This window comes from Odocoileus virginianus, chromosome 20 (genome assembly GCF_023699985.2).
Source record: "Odocoileus virginianus isolate 20LAN1187 ecotype Illinois chromosome 20, Ovbor_1.2, whole genome shotgun sequence".
NCBI lineage: Eukaryota > Metazoa > Chordata > Mammalia > Artiodactyla > Cervidae > Odocoileus > Odocoileus virginianus.
The window spans coordinates 44,771,387-44,794,924 of NC_069693.1; the positions used below are offsets into that span (position 1 = coordinate 44,771,387).

The 23,538-nt window shown below is 38.0% G+C and overlaps 1 non-coding gene across 1 annotated transcript; it reads left to right on the forward strand.

Annotated features, from left to right (window-relative positions):
• Nucleotides 1-3,651: 3,651 nt before the first annotated feature.
• LOC139030108 (small nucleolar RNA SNORA11) lies at nt 3,652-3,780 on the forward strand. Its single transcript, XR_011482421.1, has one exon. It is a non-coding gene; the product is annotated as a small nucleolar RNA SNORA11 (small nucleolar RNA).
• Nucleotides 3,781-23,538: the final 19,758 nt, after the last annotated feature.

The following is a 23,538-nucleotide window of genomic DNA, read 5'->3' on the forward strand; positions in this document are numbered from 1 at the left end:
GTAAGCCAGAAAGATAAAGATCATTACAGCATACTAACACATATATATGGAATTTAGAAAGATGGTAATGATAACCCTATATGCAAAACAGAAAAAGAGACACAGATGTACAGAACAGACTTTTGGACTCTGTGGGAGAAGGCGAGGGTGGGATGTTTCGAGAGAACAGCATGTATATTATCTATAGTGAAACAGATCACCAGCCCAGATGGGATGCATGAGACAAGTGCTCTTGCCTGGTGCACTGGGAAGACCCAGGGGAATCGGGTAGAGAGGGAGGTGGGAGGGGGGATCGGGATGGGGAATACATGTAACTCCATGGCTGATTCATGTCAATGTATGACAAAACCCACTGCAATGTTGTGAAGTAATTAGCCTCCAACTAATAAAAATAAATGAAAAAAAAAAAAAGAGGCTCTTTAGTTCCTCTTTGTTTTCTGCCATTAGGGTGGTGTCATCTGCATATCTGAGGCTTTTGATATTTCTTCCAGCAATCTTGATTCCATCTTGTGCCTCATCCAGCCCAGCATTTTGTATGATGTACTCTGCATATAAGCTAAATAAGCCAGGTGACAATATAGAGCCTTACCGTACTCCTTTCATAATTTGGAACCAGTCTGTTCCATGTCTGGTTCTAACTGTTGTTTCTTGACCTGCATACAGATTTCTCAGGAAGCAGGTAAGGTGATCTGGTATTCCCATCTCTTTAAGAATTTTCCACAGTTGTTGTGATCCACACAAAGTCTTTAGCGTAGAAGTGGATGTTTTTCTGAATTCTCTTGCTTTTTCTATGATCCACTGGGTGTTGGCAATTTGATCTCTGGTTCCTCTGCCTTTTCTAAATTCAGCTTGAATATCTGGAAGTTCTCGGTTCACGTACTATTGAAGCCTCACTTGGAGAATTTTGAGCATTACTTTGCTAGCGTGTGAGATGAGTGCCTTATCAGACATATGATTTGCAAATATTTGCAAAAACCCATTATGTGGGTTGTCTTTTTACTCTCTTGATGGTACCCTTTGATGCACAGAAGTTTTTCATTTTGATGTAGTCCAATATATCTGTTTTTTCTTTCATTGCTTGTGCTTTTTGGTGCCGGAACTAAGAAACTATTGTGTGACCCAATGTTATAAAGATTTACCCTTTCTCTCATCTAAGGGTTTTATAGTTTTAGTTGTTATATGTATGTCCTTGATTCATTTTGAGTTAATTTTTGTATATAGTGTGATGTAAGAGTTCAGCTTCATTCTGTTATATGTGCGTATTTCACTGTTCTAGCACCTTTAGTTGAGACTAGTTTTTCCTCATTGTGTGGTCTTAGCACCATTGTTGAAAGTCAGTTGATGACAGATTAATAGGTTTATTTCTGGACTCTCAATTCTATTCCATTGATCTATATGTCTGTTCTTATTGCCAGCACTACAATCTTTAGTTTTTCTTTTCTTACTGATACACAGGATTCTTTTAAAGACTGTTTTAAAAAATTGAAGTATAGTTGATTTACAATGTTGTGTTAGTTTCAGGTATACAGCAAAGTGATTCAGGTGTATGTGTGTGTATATTTATATATCCTTTTTCAGATTTTTCCATTATAGGTTATTGCAAAATACTGAATATAGTCCCTGTGCTATACAGTAGGCCCTTGTTTTTTATTTTATATATAGTTATGTGTATCTGTTAATCCCAAACTTCTCATTTTCCCCCCTTCCCTTTTTAGTAACCATCAGTTTATTTTCTACGTCTGTGAGTTTGTTTCTGTTTTGTAAACAAGTTCATATTGTACTGTTTTTTTTAAGATTCCACGTATAAGTGGTATCATATAGTATTTGTCTTTCTCTGTCTGATTTACTCTACTTCATATGATTTTTAGGTCCATCCATGCTGCTGATTATGGCATTATTCCATTCATTTTTAGAAGGAGTAATACCACGTCTTTATCCATTCATCTATTAATGGACACTTAGGTTGCTTCTGTGTCTTCACTATTGTAAATAGTGCAGCTATAAACATAGGGGTACATGTATCTTTTCGAATTACAGTGTTGTTTAGGTATGTATGCCCAGGAATGGGATTGCTGGATCTTATGGTAACTCTAGATTTTGAGGAACCTCCACACTGTTTTCCATTATGTTTACATTCCCACCGAAACTGTAAAAGGGTTCAGTTTTCTCCACATCCTCTCCAGCATTTATTATTTGTAGATTTTTTGATGATGGCCATTCTTTTTTTTTTTTTTTATGCATGCATTTTGATGATGGCCATTCTAACTGGTGTGAGGTGTTGCCTCACTGTAGTTTTGATTTATATTTCTCTAACACTTAGCAATGCTGAGCATCTTTTCAGGTGCCTATTGGCCATCTGTGTACACTTCTTTGGAGAAATATCTATTTAGGTCTCTTGCCCATTTATTAATTGAGTTGGTTTTTTTTTTTTATATTGAGCTGTAGGAGCTGTTTATGTATTCTGGAAATTAAGCCCTTGTCAGTCACATTATTTGCAAATATTTTCTCCCATTCCATAGGTTGTCTTTTCATTTTGTTTACAGTTTTCTGTGCAAAAGCTTGTATATTTGATTAGGCCCCATTTGTTTACTTTTGCTTTTATTTCTATTGCCTTGGAAGACTGATCTAAGAAATATCAGAGAATATTTTGCATATGTTCTCTTCTAGGAGTTTTATGGTGTCATGTCTTATATTTAAGTCTTTAAGCTATTTTGAGTTTGTGTTTGTGTTTGTGAGGGAGTGTTCTAACTTCATTGATTTACGTGTGACTGTCCCACTTTCCCAGCCCTACTTGCTGAAGAGCCTGTCTTTTCTCCATTGTATATTCTTGTCTCCTTTGTCTAAAATTAATTTTTAAAGACTATTTAAAAATTGAGGTGTAATTAAGGGGGGGTGGGCAATATAGGGGTAGGAGATTAAGAACTAGAAGCTGTCATGTATAAATAAGCTAAAAGGATATATTGTATAACAGGATATAGCCAGTATTTCATAACTACTGTAAATGGAGTATAACCTTTAAAAATTTTGTATCAATATTTTATTATATACATATAGCATATAACATTGTACATCAACTATAATTCAGTTTTAGAAATTAAGGTGTAATAGTGTATAATATACATAATTATGATTACATGTTGTTTAGTTGCTAAGTCGTGTCCAACTCTTTTGTGACCCTATGGACTGTAGTCCGCCAGGCTTCTCTGTTCATGGGATTTCCAAGGCAAAAAGACTGGAGTGGGTAGCCATTTCCTTCTCCAGGGGATCTTCTTTGCCCAGGGATCCAATCCCTGTCTCCTGCATTGGCAGGTGGATTCTTTACCACTGAGCCACCAGGAAGTCCTATATATTACAAACATAATTATAAATTTAGTATATAATTACGGAGAAAATAATTGTACATGATATTACCAACAAAGACTTAATTTCCAGAATATATAGACAGCTTATCCAACTCAAAAACAAAAAAAAGAAGCAACCTGATGAAAAATGGGGAGAAGACCTAAGTAGGTATTTTTTCAAGAAAGACATACAGATGGCCAATAGGCACATGAAAAGTGCTCATAATCACTAATTATTAGAGAGATGCAAATCAAAACTATAATGGGGTACCACCTCACTTTGGTCAGAATGGCCATCATTTAAAAGTCTGAGGTATGCTCAGAGTAGGGGGCCTGAAGAAATGGCTCCTTTGCTTACAACACACCCAACAGGAATCTGGGTTCATTGTAACAAGAGGCACAAAATTTGTGGTCTTCTATGAACAAGTATCCAACACATGTCCCCCTGTACCTCCACATGGCTTCTGGGCAGGACCAGTGGGACAGGGCTCAATATTTGAAGGAAAGCTACAGTATTTAGTAGGTGAGTTTGCCACCTAGAGCCTATTTGGTCCATACATGGGTAGGCCATGAGTGATCTTACAGACATAAAAGCTTTGAACCTCTCTGTTTAAGGAAAAAGAAAGAAAAAAAAAAAAAGATTCTATATTCCATTCTGGAAAAGACAAAACTATGGAGACAATTAAAAAATCAGTGCCAGGAGTTTGAGGGGGTGGAGGGGAGATGAATACACAGATACAGAAGTTTCTATGAGCAGTGAAAATACTTTGAATGATATTATAAAAATGGTTATCTGTCATCAAACTTTTGTCCAAATCCGCAGAATGTGGAACACTATTCGTTTCATTAAAGTGAATTGTGGGCTTTGACTTTGGTGCTATGTATCAATGTAGTTCGTCCTTGTTTGTTTTTTTTTTAAAGGTACTACTCTGTTGATACTGGTTATGCATGTGAGAAGAGGGGTGATATGGGGAATTTCGGTACTTTCCTATCAGTTTTGTTGTAAACCTAAAACTTCTTTTAAAAAGTCTCAAAAAATTAACACTCAGGATAGAAGTTTTTGGCAAAACTTTTGTTTCACTTTTATAAATATATGTATATTATATATGTGTATGTGTTTGTTGGATTGTGATTTTTTTTTAACATCAAAAAAGTTTCTAGGCCACTATAGTTAAATTATACTGACAAATAAAAGCACAAATTAACCTTAAAAAAACAAGTCTACAAGTAATAAATGTAAGACAGGGTGCGGAGAAAAGGGAACACTATTGGTTGGAATGTAAAGTGGTGCAGCCACTGTGGAAAACAGTGTGGCGGTTCTTCAAAAACTAAAAACAATTACCATATGATCCAACAATCCCACTCTTCAGCATATAGCCAGATAAAACTATAATTTGAGAAGATACCTGAACCCCTATATTTATAGTAGCACTATAAACATGGGAGCAACCTAAGTATCCATCAGCAGATGAATGGATAAAGAAGATGTGGTGTATCTGTACCATGGAATATTACTTATTCTAAAGAAGTATGAAACAATGACATTTGCTGCAACGTGGATGGATCTAGGGATCATCATACTAAGTGAAGTAAGAGAAATACAAATACCATATGATATCACTTGTATGTGGAATCTAAAATACCACACAGATGAACATATCTATGAAACAGAAACAGATTCACAGACGTAGAGAACAGACGTGCAGTTGCCAACAGGGGTTGTACAGGAGAAGGATCGGGAATTTGGAATTAGCAGATGCAAACTGGTGTATATATAGTGGATAAACAACAAGGTCTTCCTGTGTAGCACAGGGAGCTATATTCAATATCCTATGATAAACCATAATAGAAAAGAATGTGAAAAAGAATATATATATATATACACACATATATATAACTGAATTACTTTGCTGTACAGCAGAAATTAACATTGTGGATCAACTACAATAAATATTTTAAAAATTGATATAATTGATGTAATGTTATATTAGTTATATGTATTAGTAATAGCAATGGGTTAGTTTCAGGTGTATAATATAGTGATTTGATATTTGTATATATTTTGAAATGAACACACAGTAAGACTTTATTTATAGCAGTTTTAGGTTCAGCCAAGTTGAGAAGATGGTACAGAGATTTCTTATATACCCTTTGCCCTCCCACGTGCACAGCCTCCTTCATGGTGGCATCTTCCACTAGACTGGTAAATTTGTTAAAATTGATGACTCTACATTGACACATCATTGTCACCTGAAGTCCATAGTTTACATTATTATTCACTCTTGGTGTTGTACATTCTGTGTGTGAATAAATATATAATGACATGTACCGCCATTACAATATCACTGAGTATTTTCACTGTCCTAAAAATCCTCTGTGCTTTGCCTGTTCATCCCTCCTTCTCCATGATCCCTGGGAACCACTGATGTGTTTACCATCTCCTTAGTTTTGCCTTTTCCAGAATGTCAGATAGTTGGAATCGTATAGGGTGTAACCTTTTCAGATTTTCTTTCACTTATTAATATCTATTTAATCTTCCTCCATGTCTTTTCAGGGCTGGATAGCTCTTCTTTTTTAAAAGAATAATATTCCATTTTCTGGAAGTTCCACAGTTTATCTATTTGCTTACTGAGGGACATCTTGGTTGTGTCCAAGTTTTGGCAGTTATGAATTGAGCTGTTTTAAACATTGTGTTCAGGTTTCTGTGTAGATATGTTTTTAACTGTTTAAGGTGAATATCAGGAAGCATAATTGCTGGACTGTAAGATAAGAGTGTGTTTAGATGTGTAAGAAATCACTGAACTGTCTTCTAACGTGGCTGTAGCATTTTACATTCACACCAACGATGAATGAGTGTTCTCATAGCTTTACATCCTTGTCAGCCTTTGGTGGTGTCAGTGTTCAGATTCTGGCTATTCTAATAGATGTGTACTGGAGTCTTGGGATGGGGAATACATGTAAATCCATGGCTGATTCATATCAATGTATGTCAAAAACCACTACAATATTGTAAAGTAATTAGCCTCCAACTAATAAAAATAAATGGAAAAAAATAAAATTAAAAAAAAGAAAAAAGCTAGACGAAATTCCAGCTGAGCTATTTAAAATCTAAAAGATGATGCTGTTAAAGCACTTCACTAAATATGTCAACAAATTTGGAAAACTCAGCAGTGGCCACAGGACTGGAAGAGATCAAGTTTTCATTCCAGTCCCAAAGAAGGGCAATCCCAAAGAATGTTCAAACTACTGTACAATTGTGTTCACTTCACATGGTAGCAAGGTTATGCTCAAAATCCTTTAAGTTAGGCTTCAGCAGCAGTACATGAACTGAGAACTTCCAAATGTACAAGCTGGGTGTCAAAGAGGCAGAGAAACCAGAGGTCAAATTGCCAACATTTGTTGGGTCATGGAGAAGCAAGGGAGTTCCAAAAAAACATATGCTTATGCTTCATGGACTATGCTAAAAACTTTAACCATGTGAATCTCAACAAACTGTGGAAAATTCTTAGAGATGGGAATACCAGATCACCTAACCTGTGTGGTGAGAAACTGTATGTGGGTCAAGAAGCAACTGGACATGGAACAACTGACTGGTTCAAAATTGGGAAAGGAATACAAGGCTGTGTATTATCACCCTGCTTATTTAACTTACATGCAGAGTACGCCATGCAAAATGCTGGGCTGGATAAATCACGAGCTGGAATCACGATTACTGGGGGAAATATGAACAGCCTCATATTTAGGTGATACTACTCTAATGGCAGGAAAGTTATGACCAACCTAGACAATGAGTTGACTCATTGGGAAAGACCCTGATGCTGTGAGGGATTGGGGTCAGGAGGAGAAGGGGACGACAGAGGATGAGATGGCTGGATGGCATCACCGACTCGAAGGACATGAGTTTGAGTAAACTCCGGGAGTTGGTGGTGGACAGGGAGGCCTGGCGTGCTGTGATGCATGGGGTTGCAAAGAGTTGGACACGACTGAGCGGCTGAACTGAACTCTAATGGCAGAAAGTGAAGAACTAAAGAGCCTCTTGAGGGTGAAAGAGGAGAGTGAAAAAGCTGACTTAAAACTCAACATTTAAAAAAACTAAGATCATGGTATCCAGTCCCATCACTTCACGGCAAATAGATGGGGAAAAAGTGGAAACAGTGACAGACACCATGTTCTTGGGCTCCAAAATCACTGTGGATGGTGACTGCAGCCATGAAAGTAAAAAACACTTGCTCCATGTGTAAAGTTGTCTCTTGGGTTGTTGGAAGAGGGTGTTTGCTATGACTAGTGTGTTCTCTTGGCAAAACACTGTTAGCTTTTTCCCTGCTCCATTTTGTACTCCAAGGCCAACTTGCCTGTTACTCCTGGTCTCTTGATTTCCTACTTTTCTCTCCAATCTCCTATAGTGTAAAGTAGATCTTTTTTTGGTGTTAGTTCTAGAAGGTTTTGTAGATCTTCACAGAACTGGTCAGCTTCAGCTTCTTCAGCAACAATGGTTGGGGCATAGACTTGAATTACTGTGAAGTTGAATGGTTTACCTTGGAAACAAAAAGATCATTCTGTTGTTTTTGAGATGCACCTAAGTACTACATTTTGGACTCTCTTTTGTTGCTTGTGAGGGCTACTGCATTTCTTGTATGAGATTCTTGCCCACAGTAGTAGATATAATGGTCATCTGAACTAAATTCATCCATTCCCGTCCATTTTAGTTCACTGATAGGTCCTAAGAATGTTCAATCTTGCCATCTCCTGCTTGACCACGTCCAATTTTCCTTGATTCATGGACCTAACATTTCAGGTTCCTATGCAATATTGTTCTTTACAGCATCAGACTTTACTTTCACCACCAGACATATCCATAGCTAAGTGTCTTTTCTGCTTTTGTCCAGCCACTTCATTCTTTCTGGAGCTATTAGTAATTGCCCTCTGCTCTTCCTCAGTAGCTTATTGGATACCTTCCAACTTGTGGGGCTCATCTTCCAGTGTCATACCTTTTGCCTTTTCATACTGTCTCTGGGGTTCTCCAGGCAAAAATACTGGAGCGGATTGCCATTTCCTTCTTCAGTGGACCATGTTTTGTCAGAAAACTCTTCACTATGCCCCATCCATTTTGGGTCCCCTGCACAGCCTGGCTCATAGCTTCATTGAATTATGCAAGCCCCTTTGCCATGATAAGGCTGCAATCCAAGAAGGGGATTGGCCCTCTTGTCAGTGTTCAAATAAGCCTAATATCTTTTCAGCTCTTTGAGCTTTTGAAGACAACACATTTCTCATTTACAAATTTTACTTAAGCCTATTTATACTATTACTTACAGATACCTTGAATGGAGACCCTATAACAAAATGCTCTGAAATTTTGTCCAGGTTGAGAAAAACATGAAGTTCCCTATGTCTTGCTGCTCACATGGTTCACTGAACCCAAGGTAGGTAAGGTGTGACCGGGGAAGCTGGAAGGAGGCTCGAGGAGCTGTGGGGACTGCAGACATGTTTATTCTCTCTGGGCAGTAGCAGCCAGGAGTCCTCAAATAGTACTGATATACTAAGACAGAACAAAAGTGGCCCATGGTCAAGTGGGTATGCAGGCACAGTGCTCCAGCTGCTACATAACCATGCAAGGTCAGCAATATTGTTTACAGAACACAAGGTAAGAGGGCGTGAGGGAGTGGGGCAGGGGAGCCTGACTGATGCCATGTTGTCTAGGTATTTTCCCCGCACCTTAGTTCCCCCAAAGACCTCTTCACTGTAGAGGCTTTAGCAACCTCTTCCACTGCTGCCTAAAGTCTCTCCGCTACCAATTATGGCCATAAATTGTCTGGAAACTTTTGATGCAAGAAGCTGCCCTCCTTGATCCCATGCTATACACTGTTAGTAGTAATTGCTGGCTACATACTATTTTTTCCTGGAAAATCTGATAGGTCCTGAGACCATGACCCTTCCTCCTCAGCTGCCTATTATGCCTTAGGTCATGGAAGTACTCAGTACATCATCAAGCCCTCCTTCCCAAAACAAAAGCAGTACCTACAGTATAGTTAAACCTGAGCCTCTGGCATATTTCCCCTACAGGAGGGGTTGGTCTCCCTTGTCCTCAGTCCTTTGCTAGATGCCATAGTGCTGGAGGATGTCACCCTTCTATTGGACCTTTTAGATACTTGGGGAGCCCCTGGGAATCAACTTAGTGAACATTGAAAGGAGTTTGTACAGTTTTGGATGGCATCACAGTTGATGGAGCCCATGGGAAAGCTGTTGCTGTTAATTACTTAAGTAGAATGTTCCTGATCAAGGGCAGGATCTGAGGGTTGGCACTACTGGCCAAACTTCACACAGTTATTTTAGCACTATATGCTCTACCCAACAGTCAATTCTCTTTCACATTTTTTCTGACTCTTGAGCCATGGCCAATAGTTGGTTGTCTGGTCCTGCCAGTGACAGCAACAACTCCTTACCCAAGGTTGCTCCTTTAGGTAAAAAGAATTCTGGGAATCTCTTGCCTTACAAGACACCCAGTATTAACCAAATATTTCTCTGCACATGCTAAAGCCACAATACAAGACCTCATCAAGACATTATTTATCCCTTTTGAAGTTCCAGATATTATCTATAGTGACCAAGACACTCATTTCACTCCTCAAAATATGCAATGCTGAGCTGCTGAACATGGCATTCAGTGGAACTCTCACCTTTATTACTCTCAAGCTGCCAACCTCATATAGTGCCAAAATGGCTTAATTAAAGAAGTTCACATTCAATTAAGTGAAATGTCACCAGTTAAGTATGAGGACTGAATGTAATAAAATGCCTGACTCTGGTTTTGATACTTGATCGCTAACACTTTTGAAGCCCTAGCACTTCTATCCATTTCTGTCCTATATCTGGGGAAGTTGATGAGAAAGCTCACATACTTTCTTCTTTAATGCTGACAGAAAGTTCAAGGCATGTAAGCCACAGCTACTCACATACAGAAACCCTTACCCCAGTCCGTTTCCCTAACTACAGTAAAAACAGGACCACTTTCTTTACCTTGCTCTCTCAAACCATCTTAGACCTCCTTAGGAGCTTTCCCTGCTCTCCCCAAAAAGACACATTATGAAACCCTTTACATACCTTCCAGGTGCTGGATGGTATCATCAGGGTCAACATCTGAACCAAATTTTGGATAGTAGGTCCTTTCATCTCTGTAGCGTGAGCACAGTGGTAGAGAGAGAATTTTTTTCAACAAGTAGTTGTGTAGCAACTGGATAGAACATGCAAAAACTCAAAAAAACTTTTTCCCCACTTGTTTTTGTTATGGTGAGATACATATGACATAAAATTTATCATCTTAGCCATTTTAATTAAAACTGTACATTTTAAGTTAAATTTTAAACCATGAAGCTTCTAGAATTAATCTTTATTAACATAAGTTAGGCAAATGTTTGTTAATTACACACCAAAAGCATGATCCATAAAAGAAAAATTGATAAAATGATATATTTGACTCTATCAAAATTAAAACTTCTTTTTGAAAGACACTGATAGAGGACTTGTATTCAAAATAAAGGACTCTCAAAGCTCAATAATAAGAACATCTAATTAAAACAGGGGCAAAAATTTAAATAGATGTTATACCAAAGTAGACATATAGATGGCAATAAGCACATGAAAAAAATGTTGAACATGTGGGATATGCATATTACCATAATGAAACCCCACTACCCTACTAGAATAGCTGAAATTAAACACTGAACCTACCAAGTCTTGCTGAGGATATTGAGGAACTGAAACTCTCATACACTATTGGTGACATGTAAATTGGTACACTTTGGAAAGTAGTCTGGTAGTTTTCTTAGAAAATTAGATACTTACCTACTATATAATCCAGGAGTATGAAATGACAACCCATTCCAGTATTCTTGCCTGGAAAATTCCATGGACAGAGGAGGTGTGCTCCAGTATCCTTGCCTGGAAAATTCCATGGACAGAGGAGCCTGGCAGGCTACAGCCCTGGCATCGCAAAGAGTTGGACACGACTGAGTGACTGAGCACACATATAAGCCAACCATTAGGCATTTATTCAAGAGGAAAGAAAGTATGTCTGTACAAAGACATGTATTTGTTGTATTCATAGCACTTTATTTGTAATAGCTGCTGCTGCTGCTAAGTCGCTTCAGTCGTGTCTGACTCTGTGCGACCCTGTAGACGGCACCCCACCAGGCTCCCCCATCCCTGGGATTCTCCAGGCAAGAATATTGGAGTGGGTTGCCATTTCCTTCTCCAATGCATGAAAGTGAAAGTGAAGTCAGTCGTGTTCGACTCTTAGCGACCCCATGGACTGCAGCCCACCAGGCTCCTCCGTCCATGGGATTTTCCAGGCAAGAGTACTGGAGTGGGTTGCCATTGCTTTCTCCTTGTAATAGCTAAAAACTGGAAATAGTCCATATGTACATCAGCAAGTTGATGGATAAACAAATGATGATATATCCTTACATGGAATAGTATTTACCAATGAACTTATTACATGGAACAGCATGGACAAATCTCAAAATAGTTATTCTGAGTGAAAGAAGCTAAACAAAAAAAAGATCATGTATTTATGATTCCATTTATATATAACTTTAGAAAATTCAAACTAATCTATAGTGCAGAAAGCTGGTCAGTAGTTACCTGGGAATGTCCTGAGGTGACCATGTATGATAAAAAGTAGAGCTAGTGAATTAACCAATTTATAAATATCTTTGTTATAATTGATTAAAAAAAACAGCATCTTGGACATGGAATTGTTAAACCATGTCTGAGAAATGTATATTAGGACTTGTTCATTTAGTTTGGCAGCAGAAGGGCAGAAGGAAGTATAAAGGGGGAGATGTATGTGGATGTGTCCATGTTTATATTTTAATGAAAACCACTGATGTGTGTGCATCTCTTGGCTGTACTATAGGAATGCATTTTTAAGTAATTCAGTGGAAACATCTGTTTAGTAATACTTGAATAATTTAGATTGGATAATGAAGCATCTTAGAAGCATTATACTTTATGTACTCTGTTGCTTTATGTACTCTGTCTCATTTTTAACTGAACATTAAAGGAATGCGGTATGTTAATACTAATTCTGCCAATATCTTTATCTAGAGACCTGTTGTCATTTTTGTCTTTTCTGAAATTTTTGTCGCCAGAAGCCAGTAAATGCAGGATTACAATTTTTTCCTTCCAGATTGAGTTGATGTAGTGTAATCTTGGTTATCAAAATACTCATAGCTTTGGGATTTTGAAAGAATAAATATTCATGATGTGTGAAACAGCATGACACATAACTATAGGATCTTAATTACATGAAGATGGATGCTTAGTTGTGAAAATACACAGTGAGACCTGGAAGGACACGTCAAATGGTAAACTTCTTGTGATTATGAATGACTTTGTTTTTTGCTTCTTGTGTTTTTTGATTTCCTATTATGCACATGTTATTTTAAGAAATAAATGTTATTGTGATAGCTTCATGGGCATATACACATGTCAAAACATATCAAACTGTACATTTTAAATGTATGTATTTTATTGTATGTTTTTTATACCTTAGTGAAGTTGTTAAAGTGATATATATATATATATTTTTTTTTTTCACTTAAAAAATGTGTAAAAATAGAGGCTGGCAGGAAGACTGTGGAGCAGCTGGAAGCTTGTCTGACTCCCAGGACTGCCTCCATCATCATTCAGCACTCTCATCTTGAACTGTAAACTCTTTCCTGGAAGAAGATCAAGTTTTCAGAGAGAATAAGACGGCAGAGGAGTAGGTGGACGTGGAGTACATCTCTCCACAGATATATCAGGACTACACCTTCAGGCACAGAAGTGCATGCAGAACACCAGCTGAGAGCGGACAGGAATACCTGACCAGTGGGAAAGAATATATAGAACCACGCAAAACTCAGTAGGATGAAGGAACTAGGAGGGAAAAACAGGAGTGGTGGTAGGACTGGACCTGCCCTCAGTGGGTGGGGAAACTGAAGCAAGGGTCCGATCCCCACAACAGGGCAATTGTCTGAGTCAGAGAAGAAACATTTAAGGCTGAGAGTGAAACAGCTGATCTGTGGCCGCCTAGATTGAATGAGAATCAGAGTCTTTGCTGCAGCCATAGATACCCCAGACGGGAATGCTGGTCCCCTGGAAGGTGCAGCAGCTGGGAGCTGGAGTTTAGGGATTGTGGAGCAATCCCAGGGTGAGAGCTGCTGTTGACTGTGGAGAGACAGGATTGAGGGGATGTGAGGGAGGAGATCGTGGTGGGAAATGCTGGTGGAGGAAAGCCAGGCAGCCATGGAAGCAAGGGGTTACTGCTGAGTCACTGTCGGGGTGGAGCCATCACCATAGCCTCTCTCTCCCTGCCTGCCAGCATCAGTAGCTGAACAGTAGAGAGGCTGGCCCACCAAACACCTGATACACTGAACTACAGAGTCGATCCCACCCAGGGTGCCCCTTTAAGTGCCTGGCACACTGATCTACAGAGTAGGACCCCAGACAGGGGGACCCCCTCTATGTGCCTGATGCCCCGAATGACAGAGAAGGACCCCAGGCAAGGGAGCCCTAAGTGCCTGAATGGGCGGAGCTACGGAGGAAGACTGGCAAAGAGGCCTTCTGGTTGCCAGCTAAAAGAGGCTCGAAAAAAGGCTCTAATATGGCCATAACTCCTGCAGCAGACGCAGTCCGTGTCCCTGCACACTTGGTGCTGCCAGGGTCCCCGCAAGCCAAGCAGCTGCACCACCGTCACACTCAACTCTCACTGGGGCACAGCTGCCACAGGCAAAAAAAGTCTTTCGACACAGGGTCGCTTCAGTTGTGTCTGACTCTTTGCGACTCTGTAGACTGTGGCCTTCCAGGCTTCTCTGTCATAGAGAGGTATCCCCAGGCAAGACTACTGGAGCATATTGGCCAATACTGGTTGCCATACCCTTCTAGAGCATTATATTTCCTGCTGCCTTAGCTGCCAACCCCCCTGAGTGCCTGGTGCTGCCAGAACCGCTGTGACCCAAGCAACTGCACCACCTCCACACCTGGCCCTCACAGGGGCAAACCAAGCCCTCCAGGGCAGCTTCAGGTGCAAATCTCCAGTGGATGACCCACATGTAGAGGTGGAAATAAAACCACAATTGAAACCCAAGGGCGGTGTGGCTAAGGAAGAAGACCCAAAACCTTCCCACCAGCTGTACAAGCTGCAGATTAAATCCACATGATCAGCTAGGCAGACTCTCTGTCAGTGGAATATATAAAATGTCATTGACAGCTCCCACAAAAGAAAACACACTAGTTCTGATGGCTGTGGACATTGAAGGCAAAAACACAGAGGAGTAGGACCAGATTAGAATCTGAGCTGCCCCCACAGCAGGTCCAGAGATCTGCAGAGTGTTGGAGGGCGTTCTAGGGGGGTGAGGTGGACTGTGACTCCCGGCGAGGGAAAGGACTCTGACAGCAGTGACTCAAGAATAACATTTATTATTCTTATTTTTTGACTTGTTCTATAGATACTTTTGGACTATTTTTTCTTTTTCTTTTTCTCCTTCCCCCCTGCCCCCCCCCCCCGTTGTAGTTGTTGATTTAATTGGCACTAAGAAATCCAATTAAGCTTTTGAGCTTTTTTTTCTCAGTCGCATTTTTTTTATTGTTTTCATAATCCTCTGCCTCTATGTTGGGCTCTTGCAGTTCTGTGGAGTTTTCCTCTTTTTTCCCCCCCTTTGTTAATTTTAATTTTCAATTTTTTTTTACCTATTATTTTTTTCTACATTTATTCCTTTGTTTGCTTTTCCTACTGTTCTTTTCTCCTTGCAGTTAACCTTTAATGTATAGTAACCTTTATCTACCTCTATTTAACTTTGCATGTCTGTTCTTTCTTTCTTTTCTTTCTCTCCTTTCCTCTTAACATATTTGTTAGTTTTATTTTCATTGCTTTATTCCCCAATTGGCACCTCACTTTACTCTTCTTTTCCAGTTTGTGCTTTAATTAGTTTTGTTCTAGTAGATATAATTTTTGGTTTCCTTTGTTTGCCAGGTCAATCTATTGTACTTTATTTTTGTTGCACTGTTTTGATTTTGCTTATGGGTGTATATGTGTATATTCAGTCACACTTTCTGTTGTTGTTATAAAACTGTGTCTCTACGTTAGACTTTTGCAGGTCTGTGGAGTTTTCCTCCCCCCCACCCACCCTTTTTCTCTCTTCTTCCTTTTTGTTTTTTCTCTTTTTTATGACTTTAATTTTTAATTTTTTTAAAACCTATTATATTTTTTCTACATTTATTCTTTTGTTTGCCTTTCCTACTGTATTTTTCCCCTTGCAGTTAATCTTTAATGTATATAAGTCTTCTTCATCTACCACTAGTTAACTTTGCATATCTATTCTTTCTTTTCTTTCTTTCCCTTCCTCTCAACATATTTGTTAGTTTGTTTTCATTGCTTTATTCCACACTTGGCACCTTACTTTAGTTTTGTTTTCCAGTTTGTGCTTTAGTTAGTTTTGTTCTTAACTGGTAAATAAAATTTTTTATTTCCTTTGTTCACTGGGTCAATCTCCTGTATTTTTGTTGGACTGTTTTGACTTCGCTCATGGGCGTATATGTATATGTGTATATTCCATTATTTTTATTATTATTTGCCTGATTTTGTAACTGCCATTTGTCTGGGAATCATTTTTAGTTTCTCATTTTTGGATATTTGTTTTAATCTCAATAATGCCATGACAAACCACTTGTGGGATCTTCGTTCCTGACCAGAGATCCAGCCCTGACCTCTGGAGTGGGACCACTGACCCCAAGACCCGAGACCACCGGAGAACGAACCCTGGGGAGCATCACAGTGAGAACTCACACAGAGGAAACCACGTGAATACAAGGCTGGGCATCACCCAGCCACCAGCAGCACCCTGTGCAGGATGCCTCATCTAAACCACAAACAAAACAAAAATACAAACCCAATCATTAGCAGACAGGATTCTCGCCTCACACAGCCTTGCCCATCAGAGAAAAAATAAACAAACAAACAAAAACTCAGCACAAATCTCACCCTATATGAAGCTCACACAAACCACTGGACCAACCTTAGGAGGGCAGAAACCAAAAGGAAAAAAGAATTCAACCTTCTTCAAGAAAAGAATTCAACTTTCCTTGAAGCCTGGGAAAAGGAGACCTCAAACACAATAAGTTAAAAAAAAAATAATGAAAAGGCAGAGAAATACTGCACAAATGAAGGAACAAACTAGAAACACAGAAGTCCAAATAAATGAAGAGGAAATAGGCAAACTACCTGAAAAAGAATTCAGAATAATGATAGTAAAGATGATCAAAAACCTTGAAAACAAAACGGAGAAAATGCAAGAATCAATGAACAAAGACCTAGAAGAATTAAAGAGTAAACATACAGAGACAACACAATTACTGAAATGAAAAATACTCTAGAAGGAATCAACAGCAAAATATCTGAAGCAGAAAAATGAATCAGTGAGCTGGAAGATAAAATGGTGGAAATAACTTCTGAAGAGCAGAATAAAAAGAATGAAAAGAAATGAGGACAGTCTCAGAGACCCCTAGGACCATATCAAATGCACCAACATTTGAGTTATAGGGGTCTCAGAAGAAGAAGAGAAAAAGAAAGGGTATGAGAAAATTTTTGAAGAGATTATAGTTGAAAATTTCCACAGCATGGAAAAGGAAACAAGTCAATCAAGGAAAGGAAAAGTCATTCAAATCCAAGAGGCACAAAGAGTCCCATACAGGATAAACCCAAGGAGAAACACGCCAAGACACATACTGATCAAACTAGCAAAGACTAAACAGAAAGAACATTAAAAGCAGCAAGGGAGAAGCAACAAGTAACATACAAGGGGAACCCCATATGCTTAACAGTTGATCTTTCAGCAGAAACTCTGCAAGTCAGAAGGGAATGGCAGAATATATTTAAAGTGCTGAAAGGGAAAAAATCTACAACCAAGATTACTGTACCCAGCAAGGATCTCATTCAAAATTGATGGATAAATAAGCTTTTCAGACAAGCAGAAGTTAAGAGAATTCAGTACCACCAAATCAGCTTTACAAAAAATGTTAAAGGGACTTATATAGTAAGAAATACAAGAGAAGAAAAAACATCTACAAAATCAACCCCAAACAATTAAGAAAATGGCAATTTCTGGAGCCGGTTGCCATTTCCTTCTCCAGAGGATCTTCCTGACCCGGGGATTGAACCTGGGTCTCCCACATTGTAGGCAGATGTTTTACCGTCTGAGCTACCAGAGAAGTCAAGAGAAGAAAAATCATCTACAAAATCAACCCCAAACAATTAAGGAAATGGCAATAGGAACATATATATCAGTAATTACTTTAAATGTAAATAGATTGAATGCTTCAACCAGAAGACATAGACTGGCTGAATGGATACAAAAACAAGACCCATATATGTGTTGTCTACAAGAAATCCACTTCAGATCTAAAGACACATATAGGCTGAAAGTGAGAGGATGGACAAATATATTCCATATAAATGGGAAGCAAAAGAAAGCTGGAGGAGCAATCCTCATATCAGACAAAATAGACCTTTAAATAAAGAAGATTACAAGAGATAAGGACACAACATAATGATCAAGGCATCAATCTAAGAGGAAGCCATAACAATTGTAAATATCTAGGCACCCAACATAGGAGCACCTCAATACATCATAAGACAAACACACAGACATAAAAGGAGAAATTGACAGTAACACAAGAATAGTAGGAGACTTTAACACCACACTCACACCAATGGACAGATCATCAAGACAGAAAATTAATAAGGAAACACATGTATACATTAGATGAGAGGTATCTCATTGATATCTTCAGGACATTCTATCCAAATGCAGAAGAATACACCTTCTTCTCAAGTGCACATGGAACATTCTCCAGAATAGACCACATCTTGGGTCACAAATTGAACCTCAGTAAATTTAAGAAAATTGAAATTGTATCAAGCATCTTCTCTGACCACAATGCTATGAGACTAGATATCAGTTACAAGAAAAAAACTGCAAGAAACACAAACACATGGAGATTAAACAACACGTTTCTAAATAATCAACAGGTTACTGAAGAAATCAAAAGGGAAATAAAAAAAATTCTAGAAAGAAATGACAATGAAAACATGACAACTCAAAACCTATGGTATGCAACAAAAGCAGTCCTAAGAGGGAAGTTTACAGCAATACAATCCTACCTCAAGAAACAAGAAAAACATCGAATAGACACCCTAACTTTACACCTAAAACAACTGGAAAAAGAACAAACCCCTCCCCCAAAATTAGTAGAAGGAAAGAAATCAGAAAGATCCAAGCAGAAATAAATGAAAAAGAAATGAAAGACACAATAGTAAAGATTAATAAAACTAAAAGCTGGTTCTTTGAGAAGATAAAATTAACAAACTATTAGCTGGACTGATCAAGGAAAAAAGAGAGAAGAATCAAATCAACAAAATTAGAAATGAAAAAGGAGAGGTTACAACAGAAAATGCAGAAATACAAAGGATTATAAGAGACTATTATGAACAACTATATGACAATAAAATGGATAACCTGGAAGAAATGGACAGATTCTTAGAAAAGTTCAATCTTCCAAGACTGAACCAGGAAGAAATAGAAACTTTGAACAACCCGATTACAAGCACTGAAATTGAAGCCGTGATCCAAAATCTCCCAAAAAACGAAAGCCCAGGACCAGATGGCTTCACAGGAGAATTTTAATCAAATATTTAGAGAAGAGCTAATGCCTATCCTTCTAAACTCTTTCAAAAAATTGCAGGGGAAGGAACACTTCCAAACTCATTCTACAAGGCCACCATCACCCTGATACCAAAACCAGACAAAGACAACACGAAAAAAGAAAACTACAGGCCGATATCACAGATGAACATAGATGCAAAAATCCTCAACAAAATTTTAGCAAATAGAATTTAGCAACACATCAAAAAGCTCACAAACTGTGATCAAGTTGGTTTTATTCCAGGGATGCAAGGATTCTTCAATATATGCAAGTCAATCAATGTGATACACCATATTAACAAATTGAAAGATAAAAACCGTATCTCAATAGATGCAGAAAAACCCTTTGACAAAATTCAGCACCCATTTATGATTAAAACTCTTCAAAAAATGGGCATAGAAGGAATGTACATCAACATAGTAAAGGCCATATATGATAAGCCTACAGCAAACATTATTCTCAATGGTGAAAAACTGAAACCACTGTATGAACCAGCAATCCCACGGCCAGGCCCTGAGGAAACCAAAATTGAAAAGATACATGTATCCCATTGCTCACTCCAACACTATTTACAATAGCTAGAACATGGAAGCAACCTAGATATCCATCGACAGATGAATGGACAAAGAAGTTGTGGTACATATACACAGTGGAATATTACTCTGCCATTAAAAGGAATGCATTTGAGTCAGTTCTAATCAGGTGGATGAACCTAGAACCTATTATACAGAGTGAAGTGAGTCAGAAAGAGAAAGATAAATACCATATTCTAACACATATATATGGAATCTAGAAAAATGGTACTGAAGAATTTATTTACAGGGTAACAGTGGAGAAACAGATATAGAAAATAGACTTATGGACATGGGGAGAGGGGAACAGAGGGTGAAATGTATGGAAAGAGTAACATGGAAACATATTACTACATGTAAAATAGATAGCCAATGGGAATTTGCTGTATGGCTCAGGAAACTCAAACAGGGACTCTGTACCAACCTAGTGGGGTGGATGGGGAGGGAGCTGGGAGGGAGGTTCAAAAGGGAGGGAATATATGTATACCTGTGGTTGATTCATGTTGAAGTTTGACAGAAAACAGCAAAATTCTGTAAAGCAATCTTCAATTAAAAAAAAAATTTTTTTTAATGTGTAAAAATAATGGACTACTTCAGGTAGTAAAGGAATTTAGAAAAGAAACAGAAAACTGCAGGGCTTACAGGATTTGTTCAAAGTCTTTCCTCAAGCAGAGACTAGGAAAACCTATGTCTCAGCACCTTTTTTGTAGTCTTTCATATTACTTTCCCTCAAATTGGCTGTTGTGAATGATCCTTTTTCTATAATTGGCACTAACCCTCTTCTCGTCTCATGTTTGAATTCTTACATTCATTTTCAGTTCTGTTTTATTATCAGTAATCTATTTATCTAAGTCTTACTCCTTACTCCCTTTTGAAGTCTGTCAAATGTTATCTTTTTTTTTTTAATACATTCTCTCTATCAGCATTTGCAGAACAGGCCAACAACTTCTCTTTCTGGGATTAATGTAATAAATTTCTAACTAATTCCTTTCTTCCCATCTAATCCATGTTGTAACTATTCTGAAATTGACATTTTAGGGAATGAATTTTTTGTATTTCACATTCTTCCCCTGGCCGTTCACACATTAAACATTTACTAAATATGTGCAATTGTAAAGGACCTGGAGAATGGGAAGGACATGGTTCTTAACTCTAATGAGGAGGCATTTAAATATAAATGTGATTTTTACCTTCAAGTTACTATTGTTTAGTTGAAGATACCACATAAACACTTGAAAAATTTAATAAATAGTAAAATAGAGATTTTTTTTTCATTTTTCCCCCCTCTAGGTTCCTATTGCATATAAATATTGTCCCTGTGGTAATGTATTTATTAATAGGAAACCTCTAAAATTAACACACTCAGAGAAATTATCACCTTGTACAGGTAGTTGTGAGAATTTACCACCTCTCCATCTTTTATGTGTCTATTATATAAATTTAAAATTAGTTTTTGTGAGTCAAAATATTCTTTTTTTGCTGGTGAAGTTACAATATTAAAGTCTATTGAAGTACATTTTTAGTTTTCACTGAAACAGTAAATCAATTTATGGTGATTTGTTCTTTATCCAATTTAAATGTTAACTTCTTCACAATACTGATAAACTTTGTAACAAATTTTAAGAAGAATTTTAATTTGAGAGTGTTAACTGGAAAAAAGACAACTTTGGTTTTATTATTAATATAACTTTTAAAAGTACTATTTTGTTCATTTTGCTGATTTAGACAGAATAAAAAATTACTGATTTTAATTTTGAGTTTATAGCTTTCTCTTTAAAGTTGACAAATCTAGCTTTATTCAAGAAGTGCATTTAGAGAAGGTGGGTTTTTGTTTTTTTTTCTCTCTGTGATAAGATCAGATTTCTGACAGTGAACCCCAAATGGGAGTAGATTTATTACAAACACTTATTGAGGCTAACATGTGCCAGGTACTGTGTCTCTTGGCAAAAAAAATCTATTCCCAAGACAGATTCAGTGCTATCACAATGGAAAAAAAAAAAAATATATATATATATATAGGAATGTACATATGGAATATATAGGAAAAATAGCAGCTAGTAATAAGTCTAGGTAGGAAATTAAAATAGGGTACTGTTTTAGAGGATGACTGGAAGATAACTTTTGCTTGAGTGGTCAGGGAATGCATATCTTAAAGAAGTAATATTTTAGCTAATATCTGAATAGATGAAGGGGCTAAACATGAAAATGTTTAGAAGAACATTTCTTAGAAGAAATGGAGTAGCCATCATAGTCAACAAGAGTCCGAAACGCAGTACTTGGATGCAATCTCAAAAACAACAGAATGATCTCTGTTCGTTTCCAAGGCAAACCATTCAATATCACAGTAATCCAAGCCTATGCCCCAACCAGTAATGCTGAAGAAACTGAAGTTGAACGGTTCTATGAGGACCTATAAGACCTTTTAGAACTAACACCCCCAAAAATTGTCCTTTCCATTATGGGGGACTGGGATGCAAAAGTAGGAAGTCAAGAAACACCTGGAGTAACTCAAAGGCAAATTTGGCCTTGGAGTACAGAATGCAGCAGGACAAAGGCTAATAGAGTTTTGCCAAGAGAACACACTGGTCATAGCAAATGCCCTCTTCCAACAACACAAGAGAAGACTACACATGGACATCACCAGATGGTCAACACCGAAATCAGATTGATTATATTCTTTGCAGCCAAAGATGGAGAAGCTCTATACAGTCAAAACAGCTCTATACAGCAAAAACAAGACCAGGAGCTGACTGTGGCTCAGATCATGAACTCCTTATTGCCAAATTCAGACTTAAACTGAAGAAGGTAGGGATAACCCCTAGACCATTCAGGTATGACCTAAATCAAATCCCTTATGATTAAACAGTGGAAGTGAGAAATAGAGTTAAGGGACTAGATCTGATAGAGAGCCTGATGAACTATGGATGGAGGTTAGTGACATTGTACAGGAGACAGGGATCAAGACTATCCCCATGGGAAAAAAATGCAAAAAGGCAAAATGGCTGTCTGAGGAGGCCTTACAAATAGCTGTGAAATGAAGAGAAGCTTTAAGCAAAGGAGAAAAGGAAAGATATTCCCATTTGAATGCAGAGTTCCGAAGAATAGCAAGGAGAGATATGAAAGTCTTCCTCAGTGATCAATGCAAAGAAATAGAGGAAAACAACAGAATGGGAAAGACTAGAGATCTCTTCAAGAAAATTAGACATACCAAGGGAACATTTCATGCAAAAATGGGCTCAATAAAGGACAGGAATGGTATGGACCTAACAAAAGCAGAAGATATTAAGAAGAGGTGGCAAGAATACACAGAAGAACTGTACAAAAAGATCTTCATGGCCCAGATAATCACAATGGTGTGATCACTCACCTAGAGCCAGACATCCTGGAATGTGAAGTCAAGTGGGCCTTAGAAAGCATCACTACAAACAAAGCTAGTGGATGTGATGGAATTCCAGTTGAGCTATTTCAAATCCTGAAAGATGATGCTGTGAAAGTGCTGCACTCAATATGCCAGCAAATTTGGAAAACTCATCAGTGGCCACAGGACTGGAAAAGGTCCATTTTCATTCCAATCCCTAAGAAAGGCAATCCCAAAGAATGCTCAAACTACCGCACAATTGCACTCATCTCACACGCTAGTAAAGTAATGCTCAAAATTCTCCAAGCCAGGCTTCACAATACGTGAACCGAGAACTTCCAGATGTTCAAACTGGTTTTAGAAAAGGCAGAGGAACCAGAGATCAAATTGCCAACATCAACCGGATGATTGAAAAAGCAACAGAGTTCCAGAAAAACATCTATTTCTGCTTTATTGACTATGCCAAAGCCTTCGACTGTGTGGATCACAATAAACTGTGGAAAATTCTGAAAGAGATGGGAATACCAGA